The 25922-nt window shown below is 30.8% G+C and overlaps 1 protein-coding gene across 1 annotated transcript in view; it reads right to left on the bottom strand.

Annotated features, from left to right (window-relative positions):
- LOC126891698 (nitric oxide synthase, salivary gland) overlaps positions 1-16935 on the bottom strand; it is a 1179385-nt gene extending 1162450 nt beyond the window's left edge. The window contains exon 1 of the mRNA XM_050660959.1: positions 16820-16935. The gene's annotated coding sequence lies outside the window, so the exon portion shown is untranslated. The remainder of the gene's footprint in view (positions 1-16819) is intronic.
- Between the last annotated feature and the right edge of the window lie 8987 nt (positions 16936-25922).

Below are 25922 nucleotides of genomic sequence, written 5' to 3' on the forward strand. Positions count from 1 at the left end.
AAATATATACCTACCTCTATAACAATCAAATAATAATACTTTATAAGTATAAGACATCCCCAATATTGTTGATGTTAGGTATTTTTTAATCATATGCGTAGGATCCTATTTATTGCTATATTGAGTAACTTTATACTTGAATGTCTTACGGAAAATTTTAGCCCATCAAAAGGTATTTCATAGAGACTTGAAAAAGCGTTAGAAGGATTCAGGAATTACTACCTCTTGATTATTTGGTAGCAGCTTCAAAAACCGTTGACCAAATTATTAATTTTATTTTGTCTCTTCAGATTATCTGTATGAATATATCTATTTCTACAATCTGTAATAAAACAGACTAGCAAGTCTAGCAGTAAAAGAAACGACAATAAATACAAACAATTTGGGAATTCATCAGCTTTTATTTATCGAATTTAAAGTCGATATAATTATGAAACTGCAATAGCTACATTCGGTGTTTCAAGATAAAGTCAAAGAAATTTGCTTTATTTTTTCTGAGTTTTTCGGTAATATTTAAAAGGAAAAAATTCGATCTATTCAAATTCATTCTGCTTGTATGCCTATTTTTTTTTTCTGGAAAAAGAATTGAAAGAAAAGGGGTTGTCCAGTACGGGGAAACAACAAGGATTTTAAATTATCTCATATTACTAGATTTTTTATGAGAGAAAATTTCACACTTAATGTGTTAAGAATTTAATAAATCCGAAACTTTTTTACTGAAAAAAAATTGTAGTAAAATCCCCTTTAAATCCAATCTCTTATAATTCTTATAAAATCTATTTTCGCATATACATATTTGAAATCTCTATGATACACGAATTTTCAACATTTTTTGTTTATCAATCCTACATGATTTAGTAATGCAAATATAATTTTATGTTTTTTTATTATTTTTTTGAGAATATTTTTCATAGCACTATTATATTTTTGACACCATCAGAAAGTAGAGTTTTCAGAAATAGTTGTAAACCGTTGTTTTCTTTAAAAACTCATACCCTTTCACTTCCCGACAATAGATCGACCGAAAATTATTTTTCGTTATATTTTTGTTATATTTTGTTCCTTTCAAAATGAGATCCATCCTGATTCTATTATTTTTAATCTCAAAAAATATTAGCCCGTGTCTAAAATATTTTGAAAACTTTTTATAAACTTTTATCAGCCTAAAAATGCAGTTTTCAAACACCTAGAAATTTCTCCAGATAAAAAATTTTTGTCATATTTTTTTAATTTCTTTGGTTTTCATTTAAAAATTCTGTTGAATGCGACTTTGTTTATTTTGGTTTGAACAGAAAGGGCCTAGCCGGGTAAGATGGTGAAAAGTGCCCCCAACCCAATCTAAATTCCATATAGGCCACTTTTTAGCACATATAGAGGAACTCACTTTCTGAAATTTTTAGCCCCCTAGGTGGTCACGTGACCCCCCTAGAGCCTAATTAGGCTTTTTATGTTTTTATTTTTTATCTCAGCCGCATTAAGAGCTAGCCAAAAACTTTATTTAAAAAAGTTGTAAGTTTTAAAAAGATCTATATGAAATTTTTTTTTTTATTTTTTTGGCGGGAAATTCGAATTTTTAGAACAATTTTAAACTTTTAAATAAATCTGAAAAAAAAACTAAGACACTCGTTTTTACGAAAATTAATTATAATGTGTATTTTTGCACAATCTTTCACCCTGAATTTTTTCAGATTTTTAAAATTGGTGAAACGTACCTTTAAAAATAAAAAACCGCATTTTTTCGGTTTTTTTTTCGTTTTTTTGATACAATTTTATACATGTTTTTCAAAAAATTTAACACCGTCACTAGAATAGGTAAAAAACTGAAAAATAATTGGGATTTGCTTCATAAAAATTTTTTGTAACGCCATCCATTTTCAAGATACAGGGCGTTGAAGAAAACAAAATTTTACATATTTTTTACGATTTTGCCGAAACTACTGGCAACATTGTAATAAAACTTGGCGGGTTTTAAGAGGTAGTTATTGTGCATGTTTTGACATACAACTAAGGATTTAATATTCATCATTGGCGCGCATAGGGGTAATGGTCTGAACTTTTCAAAGAAAAAAAGATAGTACGCCACTGACATATTTCAAATTAACAATCATTTTTGAATTCCTCGTTCAATTTGCAATAAAAAATCTATCTTCTCATTTTTTCATACGACGCGCTGTTTTGCTGCAAAAAATAAAATATCTTAACGCTTCCAAAGTATTCGAATTAATTTTGATAATGGATATATGAGTTTATTATGTATGTAGATGTAGAAACTACTAGAAGTTCGAATACTTTGTAAGGGTTAAGATCTTTTATTTTTTTAATAAAAATGCCGCGTCGTATGAAAAAATAAGAAGATACATTTTTTGTCACAAATTGAACGAGAAATTAAAAAACGATTGTTAATTTGAAATATGTCAGTGGCGTACTATCTTTATTCTTTAAAAAGTTCAGACCATTACCCCTATGCGAGCCAATGATGAATATCAAATCATTAATTGTATGTCAAAATATGCACAATAACCAGCTCTTAAATCCCGCCAAGTTTTATTACAATGTTGCCAGTAGTTTCAGCAAAATCGTAAAAAATGTGTAAAATTTTGTTTTCTTCAACGCCCTGTATTTTGAAAATGGATGGCTTTACAAAAAATTTTTATTAAGCAAACCCCAATTATTTTTCAGTTTTTTACCTATTCTAGTAACAGTGTTACCTTTTTTGAAAAATATGTATAAAATTGTTTCAAAATACGAAAAAAAAAACTGAAAAAATGCGGTTTTTTATTTTTAAAGGTACGTTTCACCAATTTTAAAAGTCTGAAAAAATTCAGGGTGAAAGATTGTGCAAAAATACACATTATAATTAATTTTCGTAAAAACGAGTGTCTTAGTTTTTTTTTCAGAGTCATTTAAAAGTTTAAAATTGTTCTAAAAATTCGAATTTCCCGCCAAAAAATTTAAAAAAAAATTTTTTTCTTATAGATCTTTTTGGAACTTACAACTTTTTTTAATAAAGTTTTTGGCTAGCTCTTGATGCGCCTGAGATAAAAAATAAAAACATAAAAAGCCTAATTAGGCTCTAGGGGGGTCACGTGACCACTTAGGGGGCTAAAAATTTCAGAAAGTGAGTTCCTCTATATGTGCTAAAAATTGGCCTATATGGAATTTAAATCGAGCTGGGGGCACTTTTCACCATCTTACCCGGCTAGGCCCTTTAAATAAGCTAGTACCAAAATATCTTTTGGTTCGATAATTAATAACATTTTTTTATTTTGATTAAAAATATTATTTACTGTTATTTGTCAACAAAAAGCAAGCTAGGCGATAAACAAATTTAAAAAATATATTAATCGTGCAAACACTTATGAAAATTGTTTACTTACTTCTGTACAAAAAAGTTTTTTTGAAGCCATAGCATTTTCAAATATTGTCAACTAATTGTTAGGGAACTATATACAGTGGTATATTATTAGTACTTTCTTCACACAACTAAAAAAGTATCTAGGAAAACCAAAAAAAACTTACAATAAATTTTTAAAATACCAATATCACCAACTAAGAAACAATTTAAGCCAATCGTGTTAAAAAACGTCTATCACCGAGTATTTAACAATGATTTATTCTTTTAGAACTCTTTTAAAAAGTTCAGAAGACGATCTTTTTCGCGCGAAGATGTTATACGGACTGCGATGTCATGATTTTCCGTTTTGGTAGTTTTCCCGCTCCGATTCAACCGGAGTCTGTTGGCGCGCTTTTCCTGGTCGCGAAAGGAAAGTTCAGTGAGTGTACCCCCACCCTCATCCCCTCTTCGATTCCCCTCCAATCACTTCGCGAGTTGCTTTGTGTCTCTGCGGCCAGAAGTTGGCACCTGTTGAAAATGTGCGATATTATTATAATAGTTCTCGATATGGTTCGTTATTCCTTCTATCAGACGTCGATGATGTGCGTATCCGAGAGGTTTTGTACTTCGCAAAAGCAATTCACACTCTATGGATTATTCGTAAAATAATAAAAGAAACATGAAAATAATTTAGTATTTTTGCATATATAGATTTTCACTTCGGAAAAAATCTAACAAGATAGAACTTTTTGTAATTTTATTAAGAAATGTTTAATAAACAACAAATCAAAAAGTTCTACTCGAGAAGTGGGTGCTTCACTTTTGATTAAACAACTGAACTACGAAATTAGATGTTTTTTTAAGTAACTCCGAAAATATAAATTATAGAAAAAAACTGACTTGACCATTGAAAAATTCAGAAAATTTTACAAAAAAAACCTTATATAAACAATTTTCTAAAATTAAATCTGTATCTTCTATAATTTTTTATTTATAAAGCTAAAGTCACCCTTCTCACAAACATTGGCGCACTGTAAACTAACGTACGGCGAAGTGCAGGGTTGAGTTATTTTAATGTAATTCTTTAGCTAATGGATCAAATGAAATTTTACAAATTGAACATGAAAGAAGAATAATAATTAGGAAATCTTATGGTTATAACAGAAAGAAATAAAATGTATGAGCACAAGTACGGTGTGGGCGAAAAATGAGCCTTACATGAGTTTTGTTTAAAAATTATTTAAAAATGTGTAACTAATACAATTTTTCTTAAAAATCTCTAAATTTTGCACAACTTACCTTACAAACATCTTACTAAATGATGTTTCATTCAAAAAAAATTTCAAAAATTTAATTCAAATGATATGACGTCTCAAAGAATGTAATTTTTAAATCTTCGTAGTTTTATATAATTAGCACCAATTTAAGACGGTAATAATACTCAAGTTTGAGTAGATCTATTACATTTTTATAAATACTTTTTTAAATCTTAGGTTGTAACCTTTAAAATTCACTTAATTGTTTTACTTTAGAAATAAAATAAACTATTTATTTTTTAGAAAATTAAGAAAGATAACAAAAATGTAATACAAAAACCGAAAATTACCAGCTTGAAAAATGTTTATACAAAGGGATCAAAACTTTTTTCTGTAAATACATTTTCCTAAAATACATTTAATAATAAGCTTCAATAATAAATAAATGTTCAACAAAAAATTCTTTTTGCGTAACTCTTATACAGTATGTTTGCGTAACTTGGAACCTATTGATAACTTTTTTATTATCAATTTTACGAAAAAAGTTATTCTTTATAAAATATTCTGCATCGTATACAACCTAAGATGCAATCATCAAATATTAAATTTAATTAATGTTTTACAAGGTATGTCAAAAAATATGAAATAAAGTACCTTTACCTTTCAAAATATCATAAATTTTTATTAAGAAAAGTTGTTTGGAATTAAAAAATTTGGTTTAGTGTTCAATTATATCCTTCTAATTAAAATATTGTGAACAATAAAGGCACTAAGAGGCACTCTTAAGAAAAATTCATATTTTTTACATACCTCGTATAAAAGTTTGATATCTGATAGTTGTATCTTAGATTCTAGACCAGGAAGAGCATTTATGAAGAATAACTTTTTTTCGTAAAAGTGATAATAAAATAGTTATCATAATTAAAATAAAATAATGATGAGTATCCGTAATTTGAAAAAAAAAAATTTTTTCGATTCGAATGATGTAATTGTATATTTAGACATAGTTTCTAATTTCAAACAACTTTTCATAATATCATTTTTTGATATGCTGGAATATAAAGGTACTTTACTCTTTAACGAAATTCATATTTTTGACATAACTCGTATAGAATTGATAAAATTTGATATCTGATGGTTCAGTTTAAGATTTTGGCTATCCAGGGCGTTTTATTAAGAATAATTTTTTTCGTAAAATTGACAATAAAAAAGTTTTCCGTGTGGTTCCTAGCTACGCAGACACACTGTATAAGAGCTTCTGTACTTATAAGAATTTTCAAATTGCAATGCGATATTCGAATTCAGCATAATCAAAAACAAAATGGAACATATTTGATCAAAGTAAAATGACGAATTTAAGGATATTTGTAAATTTATTTATACAAAATAATTGTTATTGTTTAAACAATTAATTAACAATTAGCGGCCAAATCTTCGAGTAGAACTTTTTACTTTAACATGTATATAAACTAACAAAAAAAGTTTTAGAAAAATATAAGCTTGTTTGAATTTTTCCGAAATAATGCATGTTTTCGTTCTAATTGCACTCTCCTAGTGGGAATAAGCCACAATTTTACATTAAAGTTAAGAGTAAAGGCGCAAATATTTTACGGCTATCCCTACTTTTTCTGTCTTTACACGGCAAAATACGTGTAGTAAAATTCTCACTGGTATGGATATGTAAACATTACTTGACAATGTCATGATTAACTTTAAAGAGTTTTGAATGTTCTTGGATTACTTGCTTAAATTATTAACCTTTAACTACCCGTGCATCAAATTGTAACATAACTACACGCGTGACGTACTTTATACGCCACAAGAAAATACACTTAAAAACAGGGGAATTGTTTGTTTTTTTTTTAAATACACTTAGTTGTTTGTTATAAACCTTATTCGGCATCAGCGAATACTTATGAGTTCCTTCTCAATAAGCGAATTGGGATTTATAATGAAATCTGATTCCATGATAAATAAAATAATTACTAATAAAATTTTTTTTGAAATATGATTTTTTACATGAGAAAAAATATTGTTTACAAAGAAAAATATATTTAGTGCCATAATAACTAAAAAAAATGAAAGATATACTTATATTACTACTTATATTACTATAATCGTGGCGTAGATTGTCCACCACCGGAAACAACCAATAATAAACTGTAAATTACGATCTTCCCAGAACGCCGATTATAACGCAACTAAAACCAATTGTAAAGCACATTCCAGTGATAGGTTAGAGAGATAAACAAGGTCAAAAATTAAATTTTTAAATATATTTGCAGTAGAATTCTTATATCTATCTGAAAGGTTAATTCAGTTAATTAATATGATTTTTCTTCACTAGGTAACTACGTATTCAGTGATTGTAATAATTTATATGTACAACAAAAACTAATACTCAATCGAGAAAAGAAGAAAAGTGGTAAAGTGATATTTTAATAAATATTGTTACTATGGAACGCTTACAATTTTGAACATATTTAACAACAAAATACTTGGATAAAAGAATATATCCTGATGTATTCTATGCTTGGATCTTTCATAAATAATAAACAATAAATAAGTTTTTATTAAGATTAAGTCTTAAATCAATTATTTATCAAATACACTATCAATATTATTCAATCAACCACTCAAAATATTCCCGACGCCATGTCAAATATTTAAAATTGTCGCTGTCTTGTCATCATATTCTATTCGACTCAGTGAGTTTGTATGACAAAGGTAGTGAATGTTCGATTTGGAAAATATCACCACGGACATGGTGTCCATTTTTTTCGAATCCTGAAAAAACTGATAAATATTTTTAAACAATTTAAACGCAGAATGAAAAACTAAATTATTATCGAGGGCTGAAAGTCCCTTAGAATAAATAAAAAGTTTCTTTTAAATGAGCTATTTGAAATTTAAAATCACACACATTTTCTCTTAGATTTTCACCCCTGTAACTGATTAAAATAAATATTATAGAAGTTTTCAGGGACTTTCGGCCCTCGGTAAGAACGTAATATTTCATTCTGCGTTAAAATTTTAAAAAAATAGTTATTAGTTTTCTCAGGATTCGAAAAAAGTGAATCCCATTTAAATAGCATTGGAGTGGTAACTATGTACCGATCCCCTTAATTTATTCAGTTAAACACTATAAAGTCTGAAGGTATATTAAAAATATATATCCATTTGCTGTAACAGCTGGAGTGACAATAAATTATAATAAACAAAATTATTTATTTTAAGTGTTGAAAACAAATCTTTCAGTGTTTTATTGTTGTATAAAATTACTTGGATTAAAAAATCTAATTTTCCTTATTTATAGTGGTAGGTATCCTTTAAAAAATCTTCAGAACTATATAGGTTGTCAAAAATAAAGAGAATGTAGCAGCAGCAGCACAAGCCAAAGCAAAAGGTCATACCAATATAGGACCTGATAAAAGGTTGAAGAAACAAATATAAGTGTTTGAAACTTTTATGCAAAGGACTTTTAAAATACTATATTGACTTGTTCTATATGTAACGATGGGTCAAATTCCATGACAAGACATAGATCTGGTCTTATTGTTAAATTGCAAGAGGTAACGCCAAAATGCCAAATGGCAACATTGTATTTTACATCGAGAGCTTCTTGCCTTAAAATCTCTAATTTTTGAATTGAATTGTGTTTTAAAAAGTGTCATTAAATTTGAAAACTGCTTAAAAGAAAAACGGTAAAAACTTTTCGGAAAAATACGATAAAGTAAGGTGTTTAATTGAAAAAAAAAGAGAATTTTGATCCATCTCAGTGCGTTCAAAACTCATAGAAGAATTAGCCAAGTGTAATTTTAAGCAAGTTATTACAAAAATATGCTAGCTACTTTGGACGATATAAAACAACAGCGCTGTGAATATTTCCCCAAAGAAATTCTAACCACTCATGACAAGTAAAGATGGTTCTGAATTTTTCTTTGTAGCCCAATAAATGACCGTTTTGGAGTGTAATTTTCAGGGGCAACTCCGAATTGCATGGAAATTTGGATTTTGGTTCTACTTACCATCACTTCAAAGTTGAATTTTTGCCGTTGGTTGCTTTTACTTGGGGGGTGGCAGTCGCCCCTTCACGGAGGGGTGAAAAACGCGTATTTAAAATAAGCCCGAAAATGGATAAACTGACAGATTATCAGCAACTTTTGTTCTATAAAGTTTTTGTAAGCAAGTCATTACTTTCCGAGTTATTCGCGATTGAAAATGTGGATTTTTCGACAAAAAAAACTACGTATTCAGACGGTTTTTCGCAAATAACTCAAAAAGTAAATATTTTATCGAAACAATATTCTTAACAAAAATGAAGAAAAATAAAAAAACAAAAAAAGTGGTGTATCAGTAAAATCTATAAATTGAGTAAAAGCAAAGTTGTAGCTCATGAAAAATACATTATTATTCGTCTAATTACAAATCGAATAATTCAACGCGAAATCACCGAAAAATTAAGCACTTTTCGAGAAAACCTTATTAACATTTTTAAAGTATCTAAAAAAACCTTCATATTTGGTTTTTACAAAAGTTCCTAGCATCAAAAATAAACGAGTTACACTGAAAATAAAAGTTGGCCCCTTTTTTTTTTGGAAACAAAAGCGTAAAAACCTCCTTCTATTTAGCACCCTAAATAAAATTAATCGTTACCGCTTTACCGTTTATTTTAACTATATGTGTATTGTTTATATGATCTGTAAGTTTGATTGGTTTGAAGTGCTTGTTTTTGAAAAAATTGGTTTTATAGTAAAAAAAATTTTCTAAAAATTTTTGAAAAATTTCGTTTTTTCAAAATAACTTAAAAAGTATTAGTGGTAACAAAGATCTTAAGGAGTAAAAAATGTAGGTTTTGCTATGCTAAATAAATATGCTAGTTTCATTTTGTTTTTCCGTAAGACAAAAATTGGTTAAGATATGGCTGTTCAAAATTTTCATACACTCGCGATTAGTGATCCGTTCAAGCTTTTTCAACTATAACTCTTTTAAAAATAAGCACTTTAAACCTGTAAGACTAACAGATCATATTTATAAAAAATAGATAAGTAAGTAAATTGTTTGTAAAGCTGTAGCGATTAATTTCATTTGGGGAGCTAAACACGGGGAGATTTTCATGATTTTTTTACCAAAAAAAAGAGGGCCAACTTTATTTTGAGCGGAACTCGCTTATATTTAATGCTAGAAACTTTTATAAACAATTAAAATAAAACTTTTATAAACACTAAAAAAGTTTGAATGTGGTTTCCCGAAAAGTGCTTAATTTTTCGGTGATTTCACCTTGAAATATTCGATTTGGAATTAGACGAATAAGAACGTATTTTTCATGAGCTACAACTTTGTTTTTACTCGATTGATAAACATTACTAATACACCATTTTTGGTTTTTTTGGGCTACAGTTTTACTAAGGATATATTTTCGATCAAATATTTACTTTTTGAGTAATTTGCGAAAAACCGTCTGAAAACTTAGTTTTTTTGTCGAAAAATAAACATTTTCATTCGCTAATAACTCGAAAATATTGACATAAAAAACTCTATTAAACAAAAGTTGCTTAAAGTCAGTAAATTTATCCATTTTAGGCCTTATCTTGAACGTATGATTTTTCACCCCCGAGAAGGGATGACTGTCACCCTCCAAGTAAAAGCAACCAATGGCACATATTTAACTTTAAAGCGGAGGGTAAGTAAAACCTAAATCCAAATTTTCATGCAATTCGGAGTTGCCCCTGAAAATTACACGATATCGCCGTATTTTCCGTTCATTTAATGTGCTATTGGACACTTATTTTCAAAAAGCCAACATTCCATCAAAAATCTAAAAACATATTTGGTGATAGATTAAGCTGAACTTTTCCCTAATGTCGCATCATTTTGTATATATATTCAATATAGGAGACAGGTTTGAAAACCTAGTTTACGAAAAAAGGTAGATACGTATCCAACGCATGTTTTTATTTAGTAAATTTAGAAATATTTTCAATTTTAAACTCATTATTTTTTTATTTGACTTTATTAACATTCTAGATACCCTCATATTTTGTAATAAAAAAATACCCCATATTTTACGAAATTATTTTTTTCTGAATTTGTGGTCAAAAACGAAATAGGTCTGGATCCCGCGTATGAAAAAAAAGTTGATTAATTGCAAGCTGAAAATTTGTTAATAGCTTAAGGGTGTCTAGTCGGATAAACTTTGATAAATGGGAACACTGGAACAGGGGCAGTTTTAATTGTGGAACAGGGGTAAAATTTGGAACGGTCAGACCACGAAAACGGCTCATTTATTTTGTCCGACAGAACAGACTTAAACTCTCCGAGCAGAGATTAAACTCTCATGCAAAAATCAGACTGCTATTAATCACCAAATGGGAGTTTTAATGAGTGGAACATGTAGAATATGTCAAATGACAGGAATTTTGACAGGTGATAAATAGCAGTCTGATTTTTGCATGAGAGTTTAATCTCTGTTCGGAGAGTTTAAGTCTGTTCTGTCGGACAAAATAAATGAGCCGTTTTCGTGGTCTGACCGTTCCAAATTTTTAACCTGTTCCACAATTAAAACTGCCCCTGTTCCAGTGTTCCCATATATCAAAGTTTATCCGATTAGACACCCTTAAGCTATTAACAAATTTTCAGCTTGCTATTAATCAACTTTTTTTTCATACGCGGGATCCAGACCTAAAATCCCTTGGCCTTCCATGTTCCAATTTTATATTAAGTAAATACCGTCTATTATGTTGAATTGTATGTAAGAAACATTTCAACAGTAAAAAAAAAAATTGTTTGTTAAACCTGTGGCGACGTAAATTATTATATTTTATAATTTCTTTATTTTTAAGTTCAGAACAATCACTCCTGTTTTTGTTCAGTTGTAATTAAAAATATGTTTTACTAATGTTTATTTATCATTTATTGATACAATAGTAACATTAAAATTACGAATACATTAAAACAACTTAATTTTTTGTCAATTGTCAGTTTTTACTGGGGTCATTTTTGACCCCCGTTGGTCATCCGTGTAACAAGAAAAGGTTGGTCATCGGAAGGTTAATATCCATTTTTTTAATATAATATATTTTTATACGGGATGCTTTTATTGAAGCTGTGAAATAAAAATTCGTGAAAAAAAGTTCCTTTTTTAGAAATCATTTAGCAACCCACTCAGCTCTGTAACGCCAGGAGTCGCGACCCACACTTTGGGAACCACTGTATTAGTGAATCGTCCATTTTTATTAGAGCGATTTAAAAAAGTATTTTTGCTAAAGACTTTTTTTAAATAAAAGTTACTAAGGTTACTAAGAACTTCCAACAAGAGAAGTTTCAGGTTTAAATAACTATTTACTATTTTAATTTTTATTAAAATGGTGAATTCTGCTTCTGAGAGTGTTTAGTTTGTTTAAGAGATGTTGTTGAATTGTGTCCCAATAAGGATTTCAATGATCTTTGAAATTTCCCTTAAATAGATGTGCACGCTGCTTTGCTGAGGAAGCCTAAAAGGCATAAAGAGCTGTCCAGGGATTGTGTATCCCTCTGAATCGAAAACAAGCAAAAACCATCTTTTACTTTTCTATCTTTACTCAGATTTGAGTAGGTATATGGAAGTTTCTTTCTATCCTTTTCCTAGACGATTGAAAACGGAATGCGACTGCATATAGTAGAGTCCTTTTTGCAGGCCCGGCCCTAGGGATTTTTCCGCCTTGAGCAAGATCGGCGACCGCCGCCCCCTCTCCCTCACCTCCTTGGTAGACCCAAGACTAACAAACTTCCTTTAGCATATGTCCAATATTGTAATTTTATCGATGTGTGCTTTGTGCTAAATTATTTAATAAGCCATTTTCCACTTTATTTGAAGCGTACACGCTTAAAACCACATATATTTGCAAAACTTGCAAAAAAATACCTATAATATATTAACATGCTTTAATATCCAAAAACTCACTTATCACATATACATTATGCATATCCATAATTACACATTACTTTTTTAAGTAAGTAGCAGCAATCTTGCCTTGACACGGGAAAAGTCTTTTAATATTTCTATAAGATCCAGGGACTCAGCTATTTCGTCTTCAATAGAGATTGTCGCTAGAGCACTCAGACGTTTCTGGAACATAGTTGATCTTAAGTAGTTTTTTATTAGTTTTAGCTTTGAAAAGATATGGTCACTGGTAGAGATAATAAAATCCTTAAAGCAACACTAATTTGGGTGCTAAATCAAAATCATACTCTAATAATTTTCAGGGTCTCTAGAGGTGTACCCTTGGGCTTCACAATCGTGGAAAGCACGTTAAGTTCATCTTTTAGATCAGCATAATTTAGATCTTTTGACTCATTAAAAGTTAAAGCATCACATAGCATACAACATTGATCTGATAATACTGATAAATCACTAGTAGTCATATCCTTAATTTGGTTTATGTCGTACAAAATCTCAAAAATTTCACCAAGCAAATCTCAATAATTTGCTGAAATCTATCACTTAAGGCATTAATGGTTGTTGGGCAAGTTTTAAATATAAGTCAACCTTATATTGTGTCTCTGGATCTAGGTTCACACTTTCATCTTCAGACTCATAGCCAAATTTTTTTTTACTTTTCTCTCTCTTGCTATTACTGTGCCCTGTGCCTCCGATTTTTGGATTCTCAGTTTCTAATTTTGATGTAGAGTAACTGAATAACTTCTGAGCGATTTAAAATGGATTTCCGTTTTAGCTAATAAACTGACACCTGATACATTCCCATATCAATACTCTGCAGTGATTTGCTGACTACGTTGATGTGAAGTAAAATGTCATGCCACATTACCATATAGCAAAGAAAAGTAAAATCACGGATTTGATTTGCCAAACAACTTGCCTCATGAGCAACCATTTTATCGTTGTTTTTATCGACAGTGATCTCTACAAGAGCATCGTAGATTTTTTCAATTTGGTATCTGATCGGAGTAATTGCATCAATTCTAGTTTCTCATCTAGTTTCGGACAAAGCTTTGAGTGTTGTGCTAGAAATGTGATTTTTCAGTATAGACCAACGATGAATAGATGCTGAGAAAGATTTGTGTAAAGTTTTGTTACTAAGGAAAAAAAAAGAAATTGCAAACTGTGAGGCTTTAGCAGCATAGTTTATGACTAACTTGAGTGAATGGCTAGAACATGAGACAAAAAAATTTCTTTTTCGTGTTTGCCCCATTATCGTACCCTTGTCCTCTCATATCTTCCCAAGGTATTCCCAGTCCATTCATTTTTTGCAAAATAACTTCTGTAATTCCCAAGACAGTGGTTTCCAGTACAGGAACACATCCAAGAAAATGTTCTGCAATGTTAACACTTTGTGAAAATGAACCTAAATCGACAAAATACATATACAACAATAGTCATTTGTTCCACCCCACAAATATCAGCTGTACAATCTAAAATTATGCTATAGTACTTTGCTGTTTTCAAAATGTTTAAAATTTTATCTTTGATTTAGTCCTGGAGGAGCTGAATAATTTCGGTTTGAAAACGTTTTTCCAAGTAGTGATGCTGCTTGTTACTACCATTCGTTGTTCTCCTAATGTGCTCTTGTAAAACAGAATAAAATTTTCCAAAGAGCTTAAAAAATTTTAAAACATTACCATTGTTGCGATGAAAAAGTTTATAAGAATCGGCCCTCAATGGAAGACACTGTTGTGCTAAGAACTTTATTATTGATATAAGGCGTTCTATTATATTTTTCTAACGATGAGTTTCTGAATTTTGAACTTTTTGTGTTTCTTCGTCTATGATTTTGCCCGATTCTAGTTTAATTTCTAGTTCTAGATGAGAGCTGGAGACTTAGCGTGGCTGGACAAAGCTTCAGCCATATGTTTCCAATTATTATATCCATTTACAGTACACTTACTTTTAAGTGAATTTTAGTGAATTTAATTTAGATCTGATCCCACTATTCTTACGCAATGAAGAGGAAGGTGGTATTGTCGATTTGCCGTCGAATTATCCTTGCAATTGTTATTGTTTCACTTATTTAATTCTCCTGTTTACAGTTGTATTTTTGCCGCTCTTATTCATATTGTTGATTTTTATCAATACTAAAAATATAATTTATTATTTCTTCGATTTCAAAAATTGGCTGTCCTCTAAGATTTGTCGCCCCTACATTTGCCGCCCCTATATTTGCCACCCTAGGTGGCCGCCCAGTTCGCCCATCCCTGGGGCCGGGCCTGCCTTTTTGTTTTCTATATTCGTCGTCTGCTGTCTTATAAATTGTAAAATTTGCAGATTAAGGATGTACCAGAAAGAACTTCCAACAAGAAAAGTTTCATATTTAAATAATTATTTAACATTTTAATTTTTATTATAATGGTGAATTCTGCATTTGCGATTTTTCAGTTTGTTTAAGATATGTCGCTGAATTGGGTCCCAATGGGGATTTCAATGATCTTTGAAAATTTTCCTAAATAGATGGGATAGCTGGTTTTCGCTTCAGATATTTACACGCTGCTCTGCTGAGGAAGCCTATAAGGCAGAAATAGCTGTCCATAGATTGTGCATCCCTCTGAATTGAAAGCAAACAAAACCATCTTTTACTTTTCTATCTTTACTCAGATGTGAGTACTATTAAGTTTATTTCTGTCCTTTTCCTAGACGAATGAAAACGGAATATGACTGCATAATATAGTATACTGCCGTGCTAAGCCCAAAGGCGGGATCTGATTTTTTATCGAAAATAAGATTTTTGTATTTTTAGGTAGAATAGGGTATTTAGTATATATTTATAAAATCTTTGGAGTTGTAAAAGCATTATATTTTAAATAAAATTGCAATTTTATTAGCGGTATCTACACTTTTCAGTTAAAATACTAAGCCATTTGGCGGCAAATGTTAAATACTATGGCGTTTTGACGGTATCTGCTACAGTTGCCGTCCATATACCTTAGCATATTGCACTTACCGCTAATCTACTTTCAAAAATTCTACGCCTACATTTAGAAACCGCCAAATCGCCTTAGTATTACAAAGTAAATTCGGCCTGACTTTACAAGGTTAAATTATTGTGTTAGTTAAAAGAGTTGTGTTAGTAAAAGAAATAATTAGCGAGGATGGTAAGAACTTTTCAAGATTATTATATCTATTGAAATATATTTTCATTTTTGTTTATAGTATTTCAAGAATTAACCATTTATGTTGTCCTACACAATATGAATCTGCGCCAAGTGGATGATTTATATGTATGTTTAAACCCTTTGTTAGGTTGCAACAATTAAATCAATGCAACCCATTGATTGCATTTTTTTTGTTTCAATACAAGCTATTATCATCGTTTAACTAGACAATGTCTAGTAGTCTAGTTATACAATGCTATTATAGATACGGGATTGTAGATTTGGGATATTTTTACCTAATCTTTTGAGAATCCTTTACATAAGTTTTATACAAAAATGCTGGTTTTATTCCTTTATAAATTTTCTAAGAATGCGTCAGGTACCTGGATAATGATTCAAAAATTTGTTTGCAAGAAACAAAATAAAAATAGCTGAGAAGAGAAAGTCAAAAGTGTGGTTTACAATCACAAAAGTGGAAGAATTCTTTAAAACGCAGATATTTAAACAGCTATAACAATCTGAACGGATTCTGGTTTTTCGTTGTATAAGTACAGTTCTGCCCAATTTATTGGACGCACTATAAAAGATTTTATAAAAAAACGATAATTATGAGGTAACACCATTGTAATACTAAATAGGTTTTGTGTATGTACCGGACACAAGGTATGGTGTTCGATTGTCTATTAAATTGTCTATATTGAATCGCAAATAGAACATTAATATTAATGAACCAATATGTATATATTGACTCTTGAAAGAAAACAGATATAACGACAACTAAATATTGTCAATTTGTTGTTGTCATATTGTGGCTCAACAAAATAATAACATTTAATAGTACTTTAATTCTTTCAATTTAATAAACTGGAATACACAGAAAACCTTTTTATTTCATATCAATCACAACTGTAAACGACATACCACTAATAGGCTTAGTTTTATAGTAAGTTTTGATAAAACGTTTTAGCGGTCAGTCTTATAAATTGTGAAATTCGCAGATTAAGGATGTACCAAAAAGAACTTTCAACAAGGAAAGTTTCAGATTTAAATAACTATTTACCATTTTAATTTTTATTATAATGGTGAATTCTGAATCTGAGATTTTCAGTTTGTTTAAAAGTTACTAAATTTTTAGATGACTTACCGAAAACTCAAAATAAAATTAACAACCTACACAATATAATATATAAACAAACAAGTCTACAAAAGTACCCGAACAGCTGAACAACTTTTTGCGGCAATGCACAATAACACTCCCGATTTTAACTGTACTGAAGATAATAATTGTGTAGTATTCCAATAGAACTAACTATGGCTAATTGCCATATATTGGGATTTTCCGAGCGACTGGAAATTGATACGGTGGCATACAATCAATTAAAATTTTAATAAAAACTAAAGAAATCAAATTATATCCTACATTAACTAGTAATTACAACGCAAAGGTTCCGCTTACTTTTTTTTTGGATTTTAGATTTATTGGTATTGTGTAAACTACAATCAATTTCACTGAAATTAAAAGTATACTATGAATGAAGTAATCTTTAAAATTTTCTGGTTCATTTTAAATTATTATGATCCCATCCGTTGTAATTAAAACGACATTAAAAATTTTCAATTTACATTATGGAACTATTAATTCACTCGTAATTTAAAAGTAAATGGGAATAAGATGGGATTAAGTCAATGAACGTTACAAAGAAAACACACAAATAATCACACTACGTGATATCATTAGTGACGTTACCAGGGGCGTAACAGAGGCCCCCGCAGCATGAAGCTTGCGGGGGGCCCCAATATGTCAGGTGCCCCATCTTGTCGTCTAATATTTATCTAAAAATGTGTTATTGTTATATTATTTTATGCATACATACCCAACGTTTTTTAAGTAATGCAGTATAGAAAATGAAGTTGACCATCAGATAGATATGTATTAATAAAATTGTAGAAATATTCGCTTAATTGATTAATTTTCGTTCAATTTTATTCTATACCAATACAGACGAAAAATGTAAGTTGTCATAAACAGTGCATGAATACACTAATAGCCCAGTAAATTACCGATTTGGAGAGTAATTTTCAGTAATAATTGCACGAGAGCTCTAAAATTATCGATGTTTTTCCCGAGTGACACTTTGACAGTTTTAATTTCACGACCAGAAAGGGAGTGAAATTATGTTAAAGTGGCACGAAGGCAACAAGTCGATAATAATTTTAGAGATCGAGAGTAATTCGCTGAGATTATTTCATGAATAAAACTGTCTTTTTAAATAATTTTAACTAATGTTTTATTAATATTTTCACCTGAATATCTGCTAAACATATTTTTTGGTCTCTGTGACAAGTTGTAAAACATTAATTGTCATTAAGGTCACTGAATGTTCATTTTTGCATAGTAACAGAGGACATCTGACGTACCTAATGCTTGACGACGGGATATTATCAAAAATTATCACTTAAGTTTTTATTTCTCTAGTTTTCTATTGGTCAGAATCTCCTATGAATGAAATAATCAGCGGCGTCACGACGTATTTGCTTGACAATAATTTAGATTTAAGTTCAAATTATCCTACTCTTCAAACCTGGATTTGTGCCGTTGGTTGCTTTTACTTGGGGAGGGGGGGAGTGAAGTCACTCCTTATTGGGGTAACAACATACCTTTAAAATTAGTACGGAAATGGATAAATTGACTAATTATTATAAGCAAATTTTGTTCTATAGAGTTTCTTTATGTAAGGCAATACTTTTCGTAAGTTATTTGCGAGTGAAAATGTTGCGGTTTATCGCAGATAACTCAAAAAATAAGTATTTTATCGAATTAGATATTATCTAAAAATATTGTTAGCAAAAATTTAGCTTATAAAAAAACAAAAAAAATGGCGTATTCATGAAGTCTATCGACACAGTAAAAGCAAAGTTGTAGCCCATGAAAAATTGTTTTTCGTCCAAATATTCGACCAATTCCAAATAGAATATTTCAACGTCAAATAACAAAAGATGAAGCACTTACAACACTTTTTTTGCTAAAAAATACCTGAAAATCTTCTCCTATATGATCTGTAGGTAAGTATGATCGGATCGAAGTTCTTCTTTTTGAAAAAAAATGGTTTTATAGTAAAAAAAGTTTTTTATTTTGGAAAAATGCCCTTTTTAAAAATAACTTAAAACGTATTAGCAAGGGCGGATTCAGAGCCATGGGGCCATGCCCTTCCTCTGGAACCCAACGTGTAAAAAAATATATAAATTTAAATATTTGCAGTTCAAATGATTTTAGCTTTCTGCTGAACGGTAGTAAGTGCCGGCGTAAATTGAACCTAAGCGAGCACAACCTGGCACCGGCGGGACGGGTGACCTGTGTAGTTATTTTTCTAACGCACCGCATATTGTTCACAACAAAACCCAACCGTTGGCTGTCTCTGCAACGAATAGAGGGACGAGCAAAATCAGTGCGGACGTGTAACGGTTACTTTTGATACCGGGTCTCAGTGGTAGATACTGAGTACAAAATACTGATTACAAAATACTGATGTATCTGTATATGATGTGTTTCATAGATTATAACAAGGCCTTTGATAAAGTGCGGCATGATCATCTAATCAGACTCCTGGCAGAAAAGAAAGATAAACGAGATATCCGACTAATAGCAAATATGTACTATAATCAGACAGCAGTAGTGAGAGTAGAGAATAATACCACTGAAGAAATTGAAATAAAGCGAGGTGTGAGACAAGGGTGTATACTGTCACCAACCCTGTTTAATCTCTATTTCAAAGACGTAATGAATAGAATACTCTCTGAGCAATCCATAGGTATTAAAATAAATGGTGTTAGATTAAACAATCTGAGATTTGCCGACGACACCGTTCTGATAGAAACACTTAAAGAGCTACAGACATTGGTGAATAAGATAGCAGCGACTGCAGCGAAGAATATGGACTATCTTTGAACATAAAGAAAACTAAATTTATAGTAATATCGAAATCAACACGAAATGTCCAAAATTTATATTTACACAATGAAATTATCGATCGAGTTAGCAAATACAAATATTTAGGCACTTTTATAAATGAAGACAACGATAGCTCAGCAGAAATCAAAATAAGAATAGAAAAAGCCAGATCCATATTCACTAAAATGAAGAGAGTGTTCTGTGGAAGATTTGAGCCTTGAAATGAAACTTCGCCTGATGAGATGTTACGTACTTTCTGTGCTGTTCTACGGAATGGAGTCAAGGACGCTGAAAAAGATTGATACCTAAAAATTAGAGGCATTTGAACTGTGGATGTATCGCAGAATCTTGAGAATATCATGGACGGAGAGAGTCACAAACGTCGAGGTCTTGAGAAGAATGAATAAAGAAAAGGAAGCTTTGAGGTGATGTTTAAGAAAAATTCTAATCCTAAAATCCTAATAACTAGGACTGTGGACAATAGATTTCTACTTCCTCTTGTAATTTACATCTCATTTGTACCTTTTAAAACTTTAAATGCCTACGTTTTCTCAACAATTAACAAATTTGCTTTTATGTACGTCAGTGTCACGAAAGGTGCGAACTTTGCTAAAAACTAATTATTTTATCAGCTGATGCCGATACTATTATTATAAACAACACTGATTGTGATTTGATTGTAGTTGCAAAAACTGCTTACCTATTACATATATTTATATCTCGTCTACATATTTTGTTTTTAAGCATGAACAAGCCCGGTATGATGACACATTTTATTTGAGGATATGCGATATTCACAGATGTGCTTAACTGTTTTTAGTAATGAATCATTTTTAATGATAATGTTGTGTAGATTTAAGAAATGAGATATTTACAAAATTTTTATACCTACAGAAAAGGGATTACGCCATCATTTGTGACATTGTATTTCTAGGCCTGGATCCCGCGTACCAACAAAAAGTTGATTAATAGCAAGCTGAAAATTTGTTAATAGCTTAACGGTGTCTCGTCAGACAAACTTTGATGTACGGGAACACTGAAACAGGGGAAGTTTTAATTGTGGAACAGGTTAAAAATTTGGAACGTCATACTACGAAAACGTCCCATGTATTTTGTCGGACAGAACTTTCAATTGATTTGTTACCCTTTCATTAAACTCTCATGCAAAAATCAGACTGGTAATTCCAAACGAGTTCTATTAGCTTCTCTACGTCCATCTCGAAACCAAAACCACATCTGAGAATTGAGTCACGCGTCCCACGACACCAGAAAACGGTGTTTCGATGACAAACGTTCGCATGTGTAGACCTGGCACTGTATTCACTGATATAGGATGCGCAGAACTCTCTACGCACCCCGCCGGTGCCAGGTTGTGTTCGCTTAGGATCAATTTGCGCCGGCACTAAAGGTTGTGTTGAACGAGGTAAAGTGTGAGGCAATCTAAGCTATGTATGTATCATAAAAAAAAGTTCATGCTTTCCCTCCCCTCCCTCCCTCCCATGGCTTTAACGGTATTTTGAACGTAATTCGCTTAATTTTGATACTAGAAATTTTGATGAAAAACAAAAATAAAGCTTTTTCTAAACATTTTCAAAAGGTTTTAATAAGTTTTCTTCGAAAAGTGCTTCATTTTTTGGTTATTTCGTATTGATATATTTGATTTGGGATTTGACGAATAAGAACAATTTTTCAAGAGCTACAACTTTGCTTTTAGTGGGTCGATAGAATTTTATTTTTTATAAGCTATATTTTGGCCAAGAATATTTTTTTCGATCAAATACTTACTTTTTGAGTTATTTGCGAAAAACCGCCTTAAAACATGTTTTTTTTTTGTTGAACAATTAACATTTTCACTCGTAAATAACTCGAAAAATATTGACTCGACCACTTCGGTAGTGATACTGAAAATTACACGATATCGCCGTATTTTATCGTCGATACATTACGTTATTACATACGATATCGTCCCATTTAGTAATTTTTTAAAGGGTGGCTGGATCATTGATGGCTCGTAGAAATACCTGTACCTACTGAATATACCTGCCTATGTATTTACATTAACATAATAAATAATATATTCATATTATCTTATTTAAAATGCATACGCCAAAATTACTTCTTATTTTTCTTGAAAAATCTCTAAGTTATACAAATTAGAAAAATTTACATTGAATTGGCCCTCCAGAAAACTTCTTATATTAAAATATTACAAACGGTTAGGACTTGACGAATTGGATGGAATATCCACAAAATCAAAAAAATCTTCATTTTTGTCTTATATTTCGCTTTAATATTGAGTTGAGTGGTTTCATTGTTTTGCTCTAAATATTCAGTATCTTCGAAAACCGATAAATTATTGTCAAAATGAACAAATCTTGAAAATTTTCTTCGTTTATTTTGTCGAATTATGTCTTTTGATGAATTGGCAGGCAAAAAATGGATTGTTACATTATTCAAACCCATGTCAGGTTTATGGATAGGGGCGGTTATCAACAACTACTATGAGAACGTGTCTAATCTTGTCTGCTATTTTATTGTCGAAGTTAATAAAACATTAACCAATAAACCGACACTTTGACATAATTTCACTCGCCTTCGGCTCGTTAAATTAAAACTGTCAAAGTGTCACTCGGGAAAAATTCAATAATTTTAGAGCTCTTGTGCAATTACTACTGATATTTTTTTCACTAACTATGTATTCAGTGATTGAAATCATTTATATACTGTACAACAAAAACTAATACTCAATCGTGAAAAGAGGAAAAGCGTTTACAATTTTGAACATCTTTAACAACAAAATACTTGAATCACAATATATATCCTGGTGTATTCTGTGCTTGGAATCTTCCATAAATAATAAACAATAAATAACTGTTTATTAATTTCACGTGTTAAATTAATTATTATTCAAATACACTATCGATATTATTTAATAAACAACACAAAATATTCCCGAAGCCGTGTCAAATATCTAAAATTGTCACTGTCTGACTGACAATATGTTGACATTATTCTATTCGACTGAGTGTCTTGTACGACAAAGATAGATTTGAAAAATATTACCACGGACATTGTGTTCAATTTTTTCGAATCATGAAAAAACCAATAAATATTTTTGAAAAATTTAAACGCACAATGAAAGACTAAATTATTACCGAGGACCGAAAGTCCCTTAGTATAAATAAAAAGTTTATTTTGAATGAGATATTTGAAATTAAAAATCACTCTAAATTTTCTCTTAGTTTTTCACCCCTGTAACTTATTGCAATAAATATTGTAGAAGTTTTCAGGAACTTTCGGCCCTCGCTAATAACGAAATATTTCATTCTGCGTACAAATTTTTTAAAAATACTTATTAGTTTTCTCAGGATTTGAAAAAAATTAATCCCATTTGAATCGCATTGGAGCAGAAACTATGTACCGATCCCCTTAACGACAATGGTGACAAAAAAGAAGTTTTTACAGTCTCCAACAGTAGTTATGGAGACTCTGCTAACCTGCCTGTCTTGTAGTTCATAAGACAAGGAGCCTACAGAATCACTGAAACTTCGCAATGAAGGGATAGGGCATATGAATATCGCGAGTATTGTGAAGAAAGTCAACTTCATTGGAGAATCGTGTCACATGACAAAAGATACAATTTTAAGAATTCATGCAGAGTATCTGTTACAGGAAGTAATGTATGAAGGAAAAAAGGACTACAACAAACAGAATAAGATCTAGTATACAGGCAGATCCAAAATTGGAGAAAGTGTGGGACAGGAATATGCTTCAAATCCATAAATCAGCAGGAGCGTTGCCTTCGTGGGGAGGTATAATCAAATAAATGAATGTAAGGGAGACCGAAACAAGGTTGAACTTGTCTGGTTACTAGGGTATCGAAAGCAACGAGAAACACATGAACTTGCTAAAATGATATCAAACGAACCAAAAAAACGAGTTGTCACCATGCAATTACCAAAAACTACAACCTGGTGAGCTGTAGAGGACTATATCAGAGAAAGTCTTCTTCTTCTTTCTCAGGATCCTTAGTGCCCTCCAGGGCGTCGGATGAAGAAGGTCATGAATGATATATAGAGAAAATCCCAAAACAAACACATTGGAAAATCTTCAATGGAGGCCCATGCATAACATCAAGAGAAAATCCATGAATGATATATAGAGAAAATCCCAAAACAAACGCATTGGAAAATCTTCAATGGAGGACCATGCATAACATCAAGAGAGAAGTCATGAATGAAATACGGGGTGTTTGGTAAAGAATGGGCCATATATTAACCTTAGATTCCTGAGCTTAAAATGGGTCGATTTAAGCTAACTTACCTTAGTACGGAAGTTGATAATAACCGAAATACAGGGAGTCAAAATTAAACTTTTATATTATTTATTATTGAATATTTCCTGATAGGCATGGGATAACGAACAGAAATTTGGTAAGCTGGGTTTTTTTGGCATGAAAAATCTAATTTCGCCACCAAAATTGATGTATTACTTAGAGGGCGCCACATACGCCTTTGAGCGCTCATTTAATAAGTTCAATTTTTTTTACTACCGACTCTATATACTTTTTGCATAAAAATTTTTATTCTCATAATATTTTTACTTAAAAAAGTTATACTAGATTCATTTCGCTAAATTCAACTGTTTTTGAGGTAAACGAATTTTAAATCTGCGATACAACATAATTTTTTGCATAAACCCTTGTTGTTATACCCGAAAAATAAACTTGAAACCATAATTATTGTACCAGTTCTCATATTTATGTCATTGTATCTCGAATTCTATTTAAAGAAATTTGCGATACTTTTTTGAAAATTTTTATGGTTTTAAGCTATTTTTCGGGTGTATCTATAATGATACCATGAAAAAATTATGTTGCCTCACAGATTTAAAATGATTTTATCTCGAAAATGGTTGAGTTTAGCGAGATGAATGTAGTATATGTTTTTTAAGTAAAAATATTAAGAGAATAAAAGTTTTGATTCAAAAAGTATATAGTGTGGGTAATAAAAAAATTAAGCTTATTAAATGAGCGCTGAAATGCGTATGTCCGTGTTTCGGCAATTTTCGTGCAATTTTCGTGTTTTTATTCCATGCCTGTTAGAAAATATTCAAGAATGAATAAAATTAAATTTTTATTTTAACACCCTGTATTTTGGTTATTATCAACTTTCGTACTAATGTAAGTTAGCTTAAATCAACGTATTTTAGCCTTAGGAATCTAAGGTTAAGCTATGGCCCATTTTTTAACAAACACCCTGTATAGAGAAAATTCCAAAACACATTGGAAAATCTTCAATGAAGTACCATGCCTAACATCAAGAGAGAAGTCATGAATGATATACAGGGTGTTTCATTAATAATTGTCCATATAGTAACTGGAGAAACCTTAGCACAAAATATGAAGATTTAACCCAAAACACTTAAATAAAATGTGGTTCCTTACTGAGTTACAGGGTGTTTTATTTAACAATTTAAAAATTATTTTTGCTCAGCATTTTAAAACCATTCGACGCATCCTTTTCATACTTGGCAGAAAGTGCGGCTACTATACACCCTACTAAATTATGTTAAACAAACGTTTCTAGCTACTACCAGAGGCGTACGACAGGGAATAGTGAATGGTTGACCCTTCTCAAATTCTACACCACTGGTGGAATTACTATTTTAGTGTCATTTTTAGATTCTCCAATACTTTCTACGTAAATAGTATACTCCTCATTGGTAACGATGAAGTCATTAGTTTTCGAGATATTTGAAGTTAAATAAGAAACGGCACAGTTATTTTGATTAATTTATATGATTAAAATTTAAAATTATTTTTGTACTCAGTACTTTAAAACTATTTGGCGTATCCTTATCATACTTGGCAGAAAGTGTAGGTACTGTACACCCTACTAAATTAAGATAAATAAACGTTTCTAGCTACTACCAGAGGCGTACGACAGGGGATAGTGGCTGGTTGACCCTTCCCAAATTCTACGCCACTGACGAAATTGCTATTTTAGTGTAATTTTTTGATTTTTCAATACTTTTATGTAAATAATATACTCCTTATTCGTAACGATAAAATGATTAGTTTTCGAGATATTTGAAACTAAAAATGAAACGACACAATACATTAATCAAAATAACCGAGTCGTTTCATTTTTAACTTCAAAGATCTCGAATACTAATGACTTTATCGTTACGAATGAAGAGTATATTATTTTCGTAGAAAGTATTGGAGAAGCCAAAAATTGAACTAAAATAGCAATTCCGCCAGTGGCGTAGAATTTGGAAAGGGTCAACCATTCAC

This window comes from Diabrotica virgifera, chromosome 9 (assembly GCF_917563875.1).
Source record: "Diabrotica virgifera virgifera chromosome 9, PGI_DIABVI_V3a".
NCBI classification, from domain to species: domain Eukaryota; kingdom Metazoa; phylum Arthropoda; class Insecta; order Coleoptera; family Chrysomelidae; genus Diabrotica; species Diabrotica virgifera.